We start from the raw sequence: 18,552 nt of genomic DNA, 5'->3' as shown, positions 1-18,552 counted from the left end.
AGGTTCTCGATGATCTCTTCCTGGAATTTGAGGAAAGATCCCGTTCTCCCAGCCTTACTGTAGAGAACAAAACTATTATACAGCGCCAATTGAATTAAATATACAGACACCTTCTTATACCAGCGTCTGGTTCTGCGGGAAACTAAATACGGAGACAACATCTGGTCATTGAAGTCCACCCCTCCCATGAGCGCATTATAGTCGTGGACACAGAGGGGCTTTTCAATGACACGGGTTGCTCGCTCAATTTGGATTGTCGTGTCTGCGTGAATGGAGGAGAGCATGTAAACGTCACGCTTGTCTCTCCATTTCACCGCGAGCAGTTCTTCGTTACACAAGGCAGCCCTCTCCCCCCTTGCAAGACGGGTGGTTACAAGCCGTTGGGGGAAGCCCACGCGACTAGTTCGCGCGGTGCCACAGGCGCAAATCCGTTCTAGAAACAAATGCCTAAAGATGGCCACACTTGTGTAGAAATTGTCCACATAAAGATGGTACCCCTTGCCGAATAAGGGTGACACCAAGTCCCAGACTGTCTTCCCACTGCTCCCCAGGTAGTCAGGGCAACCGACCGGTTCCAGGGTCTGATCTTTTCCCTCATAGATCCGAAATTTGTGGGTATAGCCTGTGGCCCTTTCACAGAGCTTATACAATTTGACCCCATACCGGGCACGCTTGCTTGGGATGTATTGTTTGAAGCCAAGGCGCCCGGTAAAATGTATTAGGGACTCGTCTACGCAGATGTTTTGCTCAGGGGTATACAAATCTGCAAATTTCTGGTTGAAATGGTCTATGAGGGGCCGAATTTTGTGGAGCCGGTCAAAAGCAGGGTGGCCTCTGGGACGGGAGGTGGTGTTGTCGCTAAAATGCAGAAAACGCAGGATGGTCTCAAATCGTGTCCTGGACATAGCAGCAGAGAACATGGGCATGTGATGAATCGGGTGCGTGGACCAATATGACCGCAATTCATGCTTTTTTGTCAGGCCCATGTTGAGGAGAAGGCCCAGAAAAATTTTAAGTTCAGAAACTTGGACTGGTTTCCACCGGAAAGGCTGGGCATAATAGCTTCCCGGGTTTGCGGTTATAAATTGTGTGGCATACCGGTTTGTCTCTGCCACGACTAAGTCCAAGAGCTCCGCAGTCAAGAACAGCTCAAAAAATCCCAGGGCCGAACCGATTTGAGCCGTCTCAACCCGAACTCCAGACTGGGCGGTGAAAGGGGGAACTACTGGTGCGGCTGAAGTTGGTGACTGCCAATCAGGGTTTGCCAGCACCTCAGGGATTCTAGGGGCCTGTCTGTGCGGTGGCTGCGACGGGGTAACTATTGCACGTGCCACCGTACCAGCTTCAACTGCCCTTCTGGTGCTCGCTACTTCACCATGTTGTACGGCAGTGCTGGTACTAGGTCCAGGAAGGGCTGCGCTGCTGGTGTATGCCTCACCACGTGATCCGGCAGCGACAGCCCCACTCTGCTGCTCTTGAAGCGGATCCTGCGCAACCTGTGGTCTAGCGACATGGGGCCAGGTACGCCTGGTGCTGCCAGGGACCTCCACCTCCTCGTCCGAACTTTGGGTCAGAGAGCCACTGCTTTCCACAGGTTCATATTCTGACCCGCTAGATTCGTCAGATGAGGGTTCCCACTCCTCATCCGACTGGGTCAGAATCCTGTAGGCCTCTTCAGAAGAATACCCCCTGTTTGACATTTTGGACTACTAAATTTAGGGGTATTCCCTGAGACTACCCAAGAAAAAAAGCAAGCCTGTCTTACAAAGGGGAGGCTAGCGAAGTACCGGAGGCCGCTGCGGTTGATAAAAAATATCAAAACTGATTTTTTTTATCGCCGCAGTGCGTGTAAAGTGAATGTGCAGTGATCAAAAAAAAATATTTTTTTGTCACTGCGGTGGGGCGGGCGTGGGTGAACGCACGTGTGGGCGACCGATCAGGCCTGATCGGGCAAACACTGCGTTTTGAGTGGAGGGCGAACTAAAGTGACACTAATACTATTATAGATCTGACCGTGATCAGTTTTGATCACTTACAGATACTATAAAAGTACAAATGCTGATTAGCGATACGCTAATCAGCGAATAAAAGTGACTGCGGTGCGGTGGGGTGGGCGCTAACTGACGCTAACTACCTAACCAAGGGGCCTAAACTATCCCTAAAACCTAACAGCCAATACTAGTGAAAAAAAAAAAGTGACAGTTTACACTGATCACTTTTTGTCTTTCACTAGTGATTGACAGGGGCGATCAAAGGGGTGATCAAAGGGGTGATCAAAGGGTTAATTGGGGTGCAGGGGGGTGATCAGGGGCTACAGTTAAGTGTTTGGTGCTACTCACAGTTCAGTCTGCTTCTCTGCTGGATCCAACCGACGAAAAGGACCAGCAGAGAAGCAGAGAAGCCATATAACAGATCATATTTACTAATATGATCTGTTATATGGCTTGTGATTGGATTTTTTAAAAATCGCCAGCCAATGATCGTTGCTGGCAGGCTGGTGACGAACTTCTTCTTTAACTTTTGCCGGCCCACGATGCGCATGCGCGGGCCGGCTTTGAGCAAAATCTCGCGTCTCGCGAGATGACGCGTATATGCGTGACTCTGCGCAGCGCTGCCACCTCCGGAACGCGATCCTGCGTTAGGCGGTCCGGAGGTGGTTAAACAATGTAACGTGTTTTTTATACTGCCCTATAGAAGTGACATTTCAGGGAGCACATACTTTCCTATATAAAACAAGGCCTGCAAAAATACCATTAAAACACAAACACAACTTTTATGCCAAAAACACCACAAAATTCTATACAAACACAAGCGCAAGTCAGGCATTTTAATGCATTTTATTTTTACACAAAAAACACACACGCCCTATACAGGAAAACAGGGTGGGCTCCCATCGGCCTTTCTCACATTTATAACCATAGCAGCCATAACTTTTTATATCCGCATGAGGCCATTTTGCCATATAATTAAGACTTTGATTCCTAGCAACCTTTCTTACGAGATAGGCTAGGCTCACATATGCGTTGAGCAGACTACTGGTGTTCACCGTAGGCATAGCTGGACACTGCCGCATACTGTTGAATCCCCATTGACTATAATCATATCCCGTGGGTTTCTAGCTCAGACAAAAAAATATTGCATGCAATAATTTTTTTCTGGCTGGAAGTATGCATTTATGCTGGAAAGGTTCCTTTATATTCAATGGGGATGCACAGCAGTGTATGTGATGTGGTGAACTCTAGGAGTCTGTTCCTCTGCTGGAACAGACTAACGGGGTTCACTACGCATATGTATGGCATCGGTCAGCAGGTTTGTACCTATTATACTGGCTGACTTGTTGCATGTGCGCTTGGCAGCTGAAGGCATCTATGTTAGTCCCATGTTCATATGTGACTGCATTACTGAGAAAAATGTTTTAATATATATAAATTAGCCTCAGGAGCAATGGGGGTATTGCCATTACACCAAAAAGCTCTGCAGGCCCATCTCATTTATCATTTTCTACGCCCGTTTTAAGCATAGAAAATGTTCTAAATCTACACCAGCAAGGAAGTTGGTGTACATTTAGACTGGAGGTGACCTCTACATAACTTTGGCGGATCCACCGCCAGCGCAGGGGTTAATAAGACCGTCATCTAAAATGCCAGTCTTAACAAATGATCCTGTATGTGTTTTGCTGTAAATAAAATCTTCAGGAAGGAAAAATGAATGTGCATAGGCATTCATATACATATGATTAATTTTCTGCTGTCATGGTATCACCTGACAAGCTCCATCTCTCTAAGAAGGAATACATTAGGTTTAATATCAGATCAGATCTTATTTCTCCAGGCATGCTTGCACTGACAGAAATATATTAATCTTTAATTAGCCATGTTATAGTCTTCGCCACATGGACAGAAACAGTGTGGGCGAAGCTGTAAAAACAAACTGGCATCCAATTAAAGCATTACTGTCAGGCTTACCAAACAATCCTCAGTGACTGCTCAGCTCAAGGCAACATGGATTACAAAAGGAGGTCATGTGCTAGAAAAGCATATTACTTGCCTTGGCTGGAGAGAGAAATCAATAAGATTAAGCCTGTGAAAGTGTCAGTGCATGCTGGCGCTTGCATATCCCTGGTATATGTGCTGGAATAATTCTGACTTTATTCCCTATATGCCATGTGTGGGAGTGAATGTCTTCTCATGAATACTAAGCAGTTAAATTATAATCTTAAAAAGAAAATTAACCAGTTTTCTCCTGAACTTTGCAGAATACAGTATCTGAATATCACTCTTCCGCAGTCATTCTAAGGTGGAACAGGGTTTCAGTATGAGAATATTTTCTTCTAAATCTTGCATTCATTTATTTATGGGATGTTGACAAGGATATTGCTAGTTTTAGAAAACCTACAGTCAAATTAGTACTATATGCTAAAACAAAACATTTAAACAAAGTTTAAATCCGCAACTGTCTGTAAAAATCATCTTTTCGTTTGCAAATTTGTCATAGTTTCGCGCATTCACCAAAATTTTATTCTACTCTATAACATTCACACTTCTGGCCAGCTGTCAGTAAAATGTGTCTCGTCGCTCTCCAGATATGGTGCACTTCTGCACCTTCATCAAAATCTTATTCTTCTCTTTGGCTTTCATACTTCTGGCCAGCTGTCTATAAAACATGTCTTGTTCTCTCAATGTGGAGCAGTTCAGCAACTTCACTTGCAGTGGCCAGGTTTGGGGTGGCCCCAATGCTACTCTGGGTCCCAGGGACACCGTCGAGGTGTCACCACGTGTTGCTGCTCTCCATGAGGGATGGTAAGGCATGGTGCACCCCAATGGGAAATAAGTGCAGATAGATAGTCAGGGTCTGCAGTAAACCATTGTGCTTCTTTATTGGAGGAATTCAGGTGAAAAACATAGAAACATTGAATGTGTCGGCATATAAGAACCATTTGGCCCATCTAGTCTGCCCAAAACAATACAGGCGAGGCATAGGGCTGACTTCTGCAGTCTCCTCCCTGGCAGAAGGAGGTTTTGATGCTGAGGAAAGGCCTGAGCTAGCTCTCCCTCTCTCTCTCTCAGAAGGCCAGTACCCTGGCCAAAGGTTTGAGGCCCACGGTCTGTAGCTCAGCAGTCCAGGTGGCTCCTTGGCCACCGGGCTGGTGACCCATGGTCTGTGGCTCAGCGTCCCCATCTCAGAGTCTTCTTCTGGTCACTCATGCAGACTGGCAGAGTATATTTTATCTTGGGAGTAGCATTCCTCTGCACTTTTGCCCTTCCTATCCAATAGAGCGCCTTGATTAGGTGGTACATATAGGTGTGCTTGTGCAGCACGCCAGACCTGCAGGGTATTGCGATTAGTGAGGTCACGGTTATGGGCAATCGAGGGTTACTCACTTTTTGGAGGAGAACCCTGGGCAGGCATGCGGCAGTGAAGGAGAGGTAGACACAAGTTCCTCTGGGGCACACTCTGTATGTAGAGACCTGGCCTGATGTTGGGTGAGGTGCCCTGGATGTTGCAGGTATTTTAAGTGCCTGAGGCAAGGTCCCTTTAAGTATCGCGACGGCAGTGCCTGTAACGGTGGCACACCGATTTGTAGGAGTAGTAATGGAGTACACAGGTGGTAAACCAAACGTTGCTTTACTTTAGGAAACAGTCCAACTTTATACAAGTAATTGCAGTAGATGATAATGCAGTCCTTGACAGTACAAATGCACAGCAGGTTTACTTCACAATATGGCAGGAATAATCTTGCAAGATACTTGGAGGGTATACAGTTAATGCTTTGCAGTACAATGCTGCTCTATCCCCACAGCTATTCTAGCTGGCTGGATCCCAAGGCCCGGATGCCTAATTGCTGGCTTGAATCCTTGATATATATAATCCTTCCTCCAGTATTGGCACTTGCTTTATATTAAACACTTCTGCCCCTCAGGTTACTTAGCTGTACTTGTGGTATTGTCCTTGCTGTGAGGGATACTGCAGGCTGCTCCCAGGGGGTGCTCTCCTACTACTGGGGTGTCTCTACTGAGCTAGATTAGCCTCAGGAGCTTCAGGGTGACTAGGTGTCGCTTCTAGTTCCCTGGCATACACTAACTCTCCCCTGTCTGGGCCTACCTATATATACTTAGGGCTTTCTAGCTCCCTCTAACGTCTAGGAGGCTAAACTACACCCTAACAGGCCTGACACCCAGATAACACAGGGAAATGCATATTAAACATCACATTAATGTAAAAGACATGTGAACCTTTGTGTAGCGCCTACCTTTACCTAGTGGGACACTACACTTGCTCCTTTTCTCATTGGTTGCTTGATGCACATGGAGGTGACTAGGAGCAGCACACCATATGTGCGGTGTCTGCGCTCCTGAACATAGAAGCCCAATGGCTTAGGTAGGTTTAGCGTAGGACCCGCCTGACCTGAGACCACCTTGGCGCTTGGTAGGCGGGCTCAGATGTGTTTTGATCAAAATATATTGGCTAAGTGTCTCAGATATTATCATATCAGAGTGAGGACTTAATAAAGTAGATGCAAGCATTATATATGGACAAAGTGCATTATTATCTTATTTCTGTGGTTTTCTTCAATAATATGGCCAGGGACATCCGCACATTTGTAAATCATACCGTGCAGGATGTTTTTATCTTAGTTTTTTCTGTGATTTTTTTTGTTATAGAAGAATAATAGTGGCTCTCCCGGATCTCACCCTGGGGTGGTGCTCTGTCTGAAGTGGTTCACCCAACCACTAGTAGGTAAAGGAGTAGTAAAAGTAAAAAATAGGCAGGCACTCTATATCTGGTTTCAATAGGATATTTATTTACAGTTGATTAATATAAAGCTATTAAAGTAGATTCACGTGGATAGCTCACCACCCTTCTCAATATGAAAAAGGTGCTCTAGTCTGAAACTGATCACCCAATCAGTCAAAGCATATGATAGAAGTAAATATATTTACGACTGGCACTCACTATGTGGGTCACATCAACAGCATTTAATGAATAGGTTCAATAAAATCAAACAGCAAAGATTCAAACCGCAAAATTCAATGCTAGTCACACTGTAAAAAGTATAATAGTAAAAATCACACTATTAAAAACACAGTTACCGGAATATACAATATCTGTGGTAATAGTATTTTCCAAGTGATCACATAAAATACACCCAAAAAAAAAAAAAAAGTGCAATCCACTGGTAATAAGATTCTGCGTATGGGATAAGGTCTTATATATGCAATGGTGCCTTATAGGTGAGATTTCCTTTTAGCTTGATACTATTGTGTTGCCCAGGCCTCGCTTTCCTAAACCTGTGTGGCAAGAAGCAAGAAAGTTCCGTATAGTCACTGGAACACTGTTCCTTAGAGTTTTAAATACAGTGTATTTCCAGACGGTTTAGCTCCAGAGAATCCGTCTCTCTTAGGTGCAATATCCACACTAATAAGTTACGGTCCAGTCCGGTGGGAAGCAGAACGCCTTATTAGGGATTGTAATGTTCCCAATGCAGTGCTCCAGACAAAAAAAAATTACCAGGAGCCATTGGCTCCTAAACTAAAAAATTTAGGAGCCAAATTACATTTTTTAGTCGCCAAATTTAAAATGTATATAATTTTAAAAAAAGGACTTTGAGAAGATGAGACGCAGGTCACAGTAGTGAGCCAGCACTACATATAGGAAAAAACAGCACCGCATACCTCTCACATCCAGGGACATCTTCTGGGGGACAAGGTGACTAAAAATGGCGAATTGCGTGGTTTAGAGTTTTTTTTTCTGTTACGGCCTTCACCGAGCGGGAATATTTTTTTCTATTTTAATAGCTCACATTTTTTGGGACATGGCGATATGTAATATGTTTATTCTTTATTGTTTGTAAATTTTATATGTAAAACTGGGAAGGGGGCCATTTAAACTTTTAGTATTTTGGTGTTTTTTTTTTTGTTTTTTTTACTTTTTATTTAATAACCATTTCTTCCCTTAGGGACTAGAACTTGGATCTTTTCAGCCCTTGTGCTATTCACCCTGATAGATCTCTATTAGGGTGAATAGGAGCTCACACTCTCCCTGCTGCCCTGTGCTCTGTGCACACAGCAGCAGGGAGCTGAACATGGCAGCCAGGGCTGCAGGAGCATCCTAGCTGCCATGGTAACGATCCGAGCCCCAGCAGTGTAATCTGCCACCAATGAAGGGGATGGGACCCTGTGGCCACCATATAACAATGAAGGGGGGGGGGGGGCGACGACTTGTGGCAAGTGATAATGGGGGGGGGGAGCACTTCGCCACCAATGAATGTAATTAAAAAGAGGACCTTTCGTGGGTCCAAATAATATGAACTTAGTAGCAGGCTGCATAGAGCGGAGCCCAGGGATCTAAGTGCACTTACTATTATTCCTGGGCGCCGCTCCGTTCGTCCTCTGTGGCCCCCGGTATTTTCAGCATTCAGTGGAAGGAGGAGGAGACGCCAGTGTCTCTCCTTCTCCCTGACAGCAGCGCTGTCCAATCACAGCACAGAGTTCAGAGCCAGGGAGAAAAAAAAAACTCCCTGGCTCTGAGCTCTGCGCTGTGATTGGACAGAGCTGCTGTCAGGGTGATACCGCTGCCTATACTTATGTTTTACATTCATTGGTGGCGCAGTGGCGATAGCTCCTCCCCTCCTCCTCCCCGTTGGTGGTAGTGGCGGCCGCGTCACAGTGGAGAGGGAGGGACTCCTTCCTTCTCCACTGTGCTGTGCTACTGAAGGGAACTTAGGCTGCGCAGGATATCGGCGGTACAGTCGCAAATGGCGACAAGACTAAAAAGTCTTGTCGCCATCTGCAAATTTTAAGGCGCATTGGCGACCATTTTGGTCGCCATCTGGAGCCCTGCAATGTTAATATGGGCAGTATCGTCTGGTGGCCGGTGCTGTAAGGAGATGTAGGTTACCGGTATGTAGTAGTACTCGGCAGTCCCGTTCCTCAGCTGTCCGCTCACCACCGCACGGCTGTAGCTGCTCCCACGGCGTCCTCGCTCTCTGGTACGTCTCACGTGACCTTCCCAGAGATATCGCAAGGTTTGGTGTCTTAATCCGGTACTCGAGTGAGATTAAGCTCACAGAATGTAGAGATATGGAGCGCTCCAAATTTAGAATTTGCTTAAATAGTCCAAGTCATATCCAGATTCTTTATCAATGCAGGGATATAACGCCAAACGCGTTTCGGGGGGGACCTCACTCACCTTCCTCAGTGGCTTTATCCCTGCTGAAACATCACATCTTTTTATACCGCTACAAGTCCTCTTCAAAATCTGGACTGGAATATACATTTTGCTCATTGCGGTATTGATGCGTCTTTTATGCGGTTTTTGGGCAACACATGCGTTTTTCTGTATTCTCCTCATATTATTGCAATTAATAGAGGTAATAAAGGAAAAATTGCTACCGGATTGCTTTCACTTAAAAAATATAAAAAAGTTCAAAACAAGGTTAAAAATATTATCAACTTTAAGGGGAAGGTATATTACACTGCAGTCTATCATAGATCCATATTTATAGGAAGAGACATATTCATGGAAGAAAAGTATCGTCATAGCCTTTCTATAAAAATAACGTAGTACACCCAAATTCTTGTGGTCCCAAGGTGGTCCCATATATTGCGAGTAGAAACGGGGATGTGGGCCGTGGTCTATTAATTGTCTATTAATTGCAATAACAGCTCAGATGTTCTGAGCTGTATTCCTTATTTTTTTTTGTTTTAGACAATGTTTAATTATGACTAGTTAGTTCATGTTTGGCGAGCGTAGTGTTTTTTTCGTTGGGAATGGTTATATATCTGTTGTGGGTGCTTTAGCAAGAAAAGAGGGTTCAGGAGTCTTTCAGATTTGATGTTATGTTGTCTGTGGCATATAAAACGCAGGTGCGTTTTCAGTGCGTTTTTTTGTCTACTTGTATTATTTGACTCCATAGTTGGATCTGATGTTTTATTTTGTCTCTCTCTAGGTTATATGTTGTGTTCTAAAATTGAAATTGTGATAGTTATAGTGAGTAGTAGAGCTGGGTATCTTATCTGAGTCTGATTGTGTATGTGGTTCACTGTGTATTAGTGGATTTTAGTGTTTGTCTTTATTTTAGTTTTTATTTTAGTCTTTATTATGATAAACACTATCATAATAAAGACCAAAATAAAAACTAAAATAAAGACAAACACTAAAATCCACTAATACACAGTGAACCACATACACAATCAGACTCAGATAAGATACCCAGCTCTACTACTCACTATAACTATCACAATTTCAATTTTAGTACACAACATATAACCTAGAGACAAAATAAAACATCAGATCCAACCATGGAGTCAAATAACACAAGTAGACAAAAAAACGCATATATACCCCAAAAAAATGCACTGAAAACACACCTGCGTTTTATATGCCACAGACAACATAACATCAAATCTGAAAGACTCCTGAACCCCCTTTTCTTGCTAAAGCACCCACAACAGATATATAACCATTCCCAACGAAAAAAACACTACGCTCGCCAAACATGAACTAACTAGTCATAATTAAACATTGTCTAAAACAAAAAAAAAATAAGGAATACAGCTCAGAACATCTACCAAAAGGACCCAAAATAAACAAATAGAATAGCCCAATCTCATTTAAAACAACATCATAATAGATAGACAAAACGATATTAGGAAGGGAAAAACCACATTAACTTCAAATAAACGCATAATAAACGCACAAATGCATTACATATGACAATGCAACATAAAGAGCAAAATCCAGTTAGCAACATCCAGGCCGGGTTTTTGGTGGGTCAACAAAACAAGTGGGTGTAAAAGAGGGCAGTCCTAATGAATCCAACATGGCCACTGAGGAAGAGGTTGGAACACCTCGAAAGACGTCTGGATACCTGGCATCATCCTTGAGACTACCCACCAATACCCACGCCTTCGCTAAGGAACCTTGGAATATTATCACAACACCAGAAGAAATCCTATGTGACCAACACACCATACGAACAGAGGTATCAGCTGATAGGCAACAAAGCTACCACGTGCTAGATCACGTGAGACGCCGATTCATTTGCACAGAGTGCGCAACATACAGTGTGAGGAAGCAGGCCATCGGAGGATTACACCGGCTGCCGCCTCACTCACACACAACAGCGATTGGACCATGGGGCGAGTACAAGCTAGTTGCCGTGTGGGACGCCACCGACAACAAGTAAATACTAAACTTTGGATACTGTGCCAATAACCCCTCTGCTGGCATATAACACCGCTGTATTAACGAGCGCCATATTACCTAACACTACCAAGTAACATTGGATCAATTCACCACCTTTTTGGACTATTATTTATATCTAATATATATATATATATATATATATATATATATATATATCTATCATGTTTTTGGACTAATATCACTATATTATATATTTTTTGGACATTCTTTGGATTGTTACATTTATTTTTCATTATATTCATATTTTTACCTAACTATACCCATACCTATTTTAAGCTATTTTACCTAATACTACCACCACTATTCCCTCCACCACCATCCTAATTTTGCTCTTTTCCCCATGAATTATTACTTTTAAACCAATCGTAGTTAGAATATTTACCGTCACCAACCACGCCCTATCCCCTTAATCCATGCTTTTAAAATAACTAAGACAACCATCTTAATTACCTTTTTAATAAAGAATTTTAACAGAATAATAAAATATTATATCAACCTTTATATTAATCAACTGTAAATAAATATCCTATTGAAACCAGATATAGAGTGCCTGCCTATTTTTTACTTTTACTAGAGTTATATTAGAGCTTTAACGATTCTCAATGACAATGACACAGCAATTTTTCCAGACAAAAACAAGTTTCCAGACATAACAACAGAGCTAAAACCAGACATTCAAAAGGTCAGTCTATCTGGTTTTGGTGGTAAACAAGTCTGGCGTTTTCTCTCCAAAGCATGCTCTTCTTTAAAGCCTATGATAGCAGAGAAAAATTACCAGCTTCTCATTCAAAGTCCCAAAAGTCTCTCAGTATTCATTAACCCTTTCCACAGTCTTGCAAATACAGTTCAAATAAACAAGATATATATCACAACATATAAAATGCAGTTAAACAGTATTAAACAGTGCAAGTTAACGCTTTCAAGTGAAAAAGTAAGAAGTTTACAACTTTTCATAGAGGAAACAGGGGCAAATGTGGTGCACTTCTGCACCTTCACCAAAATTTGAGTCACCACTCTACCACTGTCTCTGCTACAAGTAGCAGATGCTGTAGCAGTCAGTTCAGTTTGCTACATGATGGAGCAGTTTTTTCCTCAGCCATAGCAACCTGATGAACATCAGAAAACAGACATGCACCGCCTGAAGAACTAGGTTCAGTCGTACCTGGACTGTTCTCTGGCACATACCCTGACTCCTGATCCCATGGACTTCTGGGGAGGCATATTGGAACAGTGGCAGGAACTAGCCTAATTCACTATCGCTATCCTTTTTGTCTAGCCTCCTGTCATCTCATAAAGAGTTTTTAGCATGGCAGGCGGCCTCTTAACACCTAAGCAGGCAAAATTGTTTTGCACAAGTGTACAAAACATTACTAATGTCAAAATAATCACCATTACTAATGTCAAAATTAATCAGACACATAGATCCATAATGATATCTAATGACAATGAATAGATGTGCCATTATTGATAGTGGTAATTTATCGCTAGCCAATCATGCAACTGCCTGTTCATTGTGTTCCGTACTGTACTGCAGCTGCTGCTACTCCCTCTGGTGCCACTACTACTACCCCTAAACAGCTGCACATCACTTGCCTTGTCTGTGAAGTTTTGCACTTCACTGTGCGGTTCCGAAAAAAGGGAGAATGTTTTGGCGCTTGCTCAGAACAAGCCATTGCTTTTTCCGATACTACTGTGTGTGTGTATAAAACCCCATTAAGAGACAATTTTTAGAACATTTTAAATTTTAAAAAGCATAACAAATGTGATGGTGCAGTGTATTTTTAAACACGCTTTTTGTTAACACTGTCAAGCATGTGTGCAATATATGTCAGTGTCACATTATTTACTATTGCTGCCATTGTGTTAAAGAGCTAAAGGGGGGTATGAGGCTGAAGTAGAGAAAAAAAACGGAAAAAAAGGAAGACAGACAAGACAGAACAATATGAGTCCTAGAAGACCTCAGTGTGATATAATTTTTATGCCAATTGGAGCACTTTAGAATTTTATTTTTGGAACAGTTTGGTTGAATCAGGTCTGATACATGTTTCAAGTAGTTCACTCATCTTTAGCTGGAATAGAAGGAGAAATAGAAAGCCGAGTGGCTCAGTGGTTAGCATTGGTGTCTATGCTCTGGGGTCCTATGTGAGACTCCAATCAAGGACAACATCTCTATAAAGTTTGTATATTCTCCCTGCGTTTGCAAAGGTTTCTTCCAGGTACTCCAGAACTGATATGATAGAGAACTTAGATTGTGAGCTTCAGTGGAGAAAGCAAGCAATGAAAATGTCTGTAAAGCCCTATGGAATATGTCAGCACTATATAGGGGAGTTATATAATGAAAGCCTTAGGCTGGGTTCACACTTGAGCGTTTTACAGCGCGTTCAAACGCGCTGTAAAACGCTCAACACATGAAAACCAATGCTTCCCTATGGCCCTGGTTCTCACTTGAGCGTTTTACAGCGCTGAAAAACGCGCTGTAAAACGCCCTACGCTCAAACAAGTACTTGAGCTTCTTTGGGGCGTTTTGACGCGCGTTTGTGGCCATAGGACATTGCAGTCAATCACACAAACGCGCGTTTACTATTGCAAAAAACGCTCGTCAAAAACGCGCATCAAAAACGCGCATATCAAAGACGCTCAGGTCTGAACCCAGCCTTAGGGCCCTCTCACACGAGCGAGTTTTCCGCGCGGGTGCAATGCATGACGTGAATGCATAGCACCCACACTGAATCCTGATCCATTCATTTCAATGGGTCCGTGTACATGAGCGTTTTTTTGTACGCATCAGTTCTGTGTTGCGTAAAAAACGCAGCATGTTCTATATTCTGCGTTTTTCACGCCCCTGCACTTCCTGAAGCTCCATTGTTCCACTGAAGGAAAAAGCACCCCTGGCCCTAAAGAACTGAATGGGGCTTCAGTGAAAAACGCATTGCATCCGGAAGCAAGTGAGGGTGAAATGCATTTTTCACTGATGGTTGCTAAGAGATGTTGTTTGCAAACCTTCCGTTTTTTTATCACGTGCGTAAAAAATGGGTCAAAACGCATTGCACCCGCGCGGAAACAACTAAATGCAATTGCAGACAAAACTGACTAAACTTGCTTGCAAAATGGTGCGAATTTCACTGAACGCACCCTGAACGCATCCGGACTTAATCCGTCACGCTCGTGTGAAAGAGGCCTCTTCTTCCTGTTGATCCAGAAAAAAAAAAAATAACTTGCATCAAAACTTGCTACAAAAAGCTTTGTGTCACCACCATTAGAATATTATTTCTACCCTAAATACTGTAAATCGATTTTATTCTGTTTTACAAATAGAGATTTAAAAATGAACAGACCAGTTCCCAATCTTATTTAATTTTTTCAGCTTCCTCTTATCTTGAAGGGTGAAAAATACTTCTCCTCAGCATTCTGGATAGCAATGAAGGGGCATGAGTCAGGGGTATGTCTTTGGGTCACTCAAGCGATATCTCCCTTTACACCCCTCAAAAAAGTATGGTATATTTGATGTAATGTTTTATATGAGACACCAGTTTACATCTAGGTCTGATCCACATACAGTGAGGAACAGAAGTATTTGAAGACTCTACGATTTTGCAAGTTCTCCCACTTATAAATCATGGAGGGGTCTGAAATTCCTGAAAAAATTCTGGAAATCACATTGTATGATTTTTAAAGAATTTATTTGTCTTGAACTGCTAAACATATTTGAACACCTGAGAAACAGCAAGAATTCTGGCTCTCAAAGACCTGTTACTGTGTCTTTCAAAAGTCCACCTCTACTCCACTCATTAATCTAACTTAGTAGCAACTGTCTGAGCTCTTTAAAGACACCTGTCCACTCCACAGTCAGTCTGACGCCAACTACTACCATGGGCAAGACCAAAGAGCTGTCAAAAGACACCAGAGACAAAATTGTGGACCTCCACAAGGCTGGAAAGGGCTACGGGGCAATTGCCAAGCAGCTTGGTGAAAATAGATCAACTGTTGGAGCAATAGTTAGAAAATGGAAGAGGATAAAGACAACTGTCGGTCTCCCTCGGACTGGGGCTCCATGCAAGATCTCACCTCGTGGGGAATCGCTGATGATAAGAAAGGTGAGGAATCAGCCCAGAACTACAAGGGAGGAGCTGGTCATTGACATGAAGAGAGCTGGGACTACAGTTTCAAAGGTCACTGTCGGTAGAACACTATGCCGTCATGGTTTCAAATCATGCATTGCACAGTAGATTCCCCTGCTCAAATCATCACATGTCCAGGCCAGTCTGAAGTTTGCCAATGACCATCTGGATGATCCAGAGGAGGCATGGGAGAAAGTCATGTGGTCAGATGAGACCAAAGTAGAACTTTTTGGTCTGAACTTCACTCGTCGTGTTTGGAGGAAAAAGAAGGATGAGTTGCATCCCAAGAACACCATCCCTACTGTGAAGCATGGGGGTGGTAACATCATGCTTTGGGGGTGCTTTTCTGCGAAGGGGACAGGATGACTGCACTGTATTAAGGAGAGGATGAATGGGGCCATTTATTGTAAGATTTTGAGCAACAACCTCAGTCAAAGCATTGGAGATGGGTCCTGGCTGGGTCTTCCAACATGACGACCTGAAGCACACAGCCAGGATAACCAAGGAGTGGCTCTGTAACAAGCATATCAAGGTTCTGGAGTGTCCTAGCCAGTCTCCAGACCTTAATCCAATAGAATATCTTTTGAGGGAGTTGAAACTCTGTGTTGCTCAGCGACAGCCCCGAAACCTGACAGATCTAGAGGAGATCTGTGTAGAGGAGTGGGCCAAAATCCCTGTTGCAGTGTGTGCAAACCTGGTCAAGAACTACAGGAAACGTTTGACCTCTGTAATTGCAAACAAAGGCTTCTGTACCAAATATTAACACTGATTTTATCAGGTGTTCAAATACTTATGTTCAGCAGTGCAAGAAAAATAAATTCTTTAAAAATCATACAATGTGATTTCCTTTTTTTTATTTTTTATTCTGTCTCTCAAAGTGGGAATGCACCTACAATGTGAATTTCAGACCCCTCCATGATTTATAAGTGGGAGAACTTGCAAAATCGCAGAGTGTTCAAATACTTCTGTTGCTCACTGTATATATAAAAACTAGCAGAATGGCCCAGCTTCGCACAGGTATATTTTATCTATTTCATTTAATGTTTGTGTGTATTGTTAAAAGATATCGACAGTATACCCCATAACAGTAACATTCACAGCGCCTGCCCATTTAACGGTGACCTCCACAGCGGCCGCCCCTTTATTAGTGACCTCCACAGTACTCCCTCTCCTTAATAGTGATTTCCACAATAACCTGCCCCCTTAACAGTGACCTTCACAGTCCTCCGTCCCCTTAACAGTAACCTCAACAGCGGCCGGCCCTTTATTTGTGACTTCCACAGTACCCAGTCTCATTAACAGTGATTTCCACAATAACCCGCCCTTTTAACAGTGATTTCCACAGAGCTCCTTTCGCTTAAAATGTGTCCTGCACAACACCCCTCCCCTTAACAGTGACTTCTACAGCACCATGCCCCTTAACACTGACCTCAATAGCAGACCGTCCCTTTAACTGTGACTTCCACCATTCCCTGCGCCCTTAACAGAGACCTCCACAGCGCCTGCCCCTTTAACAGTGACTGCCAGAGTACCCCGCACCCTTAACAGTGACCTCCACAGTACACGGCTACCTTAAAAGTGACCCCCCACAGCAGCTGCCCCTTTAATAGTGAACTCCCCAGCATCCCGCCCCTTTATCAGGGACCTCCACAGTACCCCATCTCCTTAAAAGTGATTTCCACAACACCCTGCCTTCTTAACAGTGACTTCCACAGAGCTCTGTTCGCTTAACAGTGTCATACACAGTGCCCTGCCCCTTTAAAGCTGACCTACAGCAGTGAAGAAAAATGGCTGGGTTGTTATGGAAACCTGGTGTAAAACTGTGTGCATGTCGAGACTAAGGGTCTGCGAGCTACTATTGGCCGATAAGGGTCCATTCACACGTCCGCATTTTTTCACCGCATCCGATCCGTTTTTTTTTTGCAGATTGGATGCGGAACCATTCATTTCAATGGATCCGCAAAAAAAGCGGACAGCACACCGTGTGCTGTCCGCATCCGTATGGCCGTTCCGCAGCTCCGCATAAAAATAGATCAGGTCCTATTCTAGTCTGCAAAATGCGCTCCATTGTCTCATTGATTTCTATGGTTCTGCAAAAAAAACTGATGGCACACGGATGCTATCCGTATGTCACCCGTTTTTGCGGATCCGTTGTTATAGTTCCGGTCACATGACATAATTCCCTGTGCAGTTCAGCTCCGGAGAGCCAGCTACATCAAGTCTTTAAAGACTAGAGTAATCACAATGCCTCTACACGATGTAGAAAAGTTGATTACTCTAGTGGAAGAGAGACCCGAATTATGGGACACGCGGTCAAGCCGTTATCATGACCGTCTGAAGAAGGATGCGGCCTGGGAGGAGGTGACCAAAGAGTTGTATGAAGGACAGTGGACATCAGCATCCACAAAGCAGCGTCAAAAATTCGGTTGGTACCTGCTTGTTTGTTGGTGTCAAAACGTAAAAAAAAAATAAAAATGAATAAAAATGTTTAATGTATTCTGATCTCCCTATTGCTTCCTTTGCTTTTTGGAATTAGTTAACCACCACAAAACCGTTAATTCCCTTGTTATGACCACCCTGTAAACCAGCAGTGGTGGTGTGCATAAGCTGCTGTTTTTTCCATTTATGTGCAATAAAAGCCACCGCTGGTGGATTGCAGACTGGTCGTAACCATGGGAACGAGCATTTAATAATTACAGTACATTAGTAAGTGTTGGTCCTTGTTTTTTTTAATGAGAAAAGCTTTTTAACCCCTTAAAAAAAACAGTATATACATGGCATTATGCATCTGCACGTGTATGGAGCAGGCCTTTGCAGCAGGGCCGCTCCATACACGGCAGGTGCTGGCTATTTCATAATAGCCTGTAAAAATAATAAAAATTATACCGGTATAAATATAGCCACCTTAATTCACAAAAAGTGTAATAACCAGCGAAAAAAAAAAAATCATACACATCCCAAAATAGTACCAATCCAACCGTCACCTCATCCCGCAAATAATATGACCCTGCCTAAGATAATAGGTAAAAAAATAAAAAAATATATAACTCTCAAGACAATGGAGACAATAAAATATGAGCATTTAGACTTCAAAAATGCTATCAATGTGTTCTAGTGAATTTTTTTTTTTTTAAGTGGACATATTAGGTATCGCTGCGTCCGTATCGACCGGCTCAATAAAATATCACATGACCTAACTCCTCACATGAATAGTGTAAAAAAAATT

The sequence above is a fragment of the Bufo bufo genome, chromosome 3 (assembly GCF_905171765.1).
Source record: "Bufo bufo chromosome 3, aBufBuf1.1, whole genome shotgun sequence".
Lineage (NCBI taxonomy): Eukaryota > Metazoa > Chordata > Amphibia > Anura > Bufonidae > Bufo > Bufo bufo.
The sequence above is the reverse complement of the archived record's forward strand: the minus strand, read 5'-3'. Positions refer to the sequence as shown.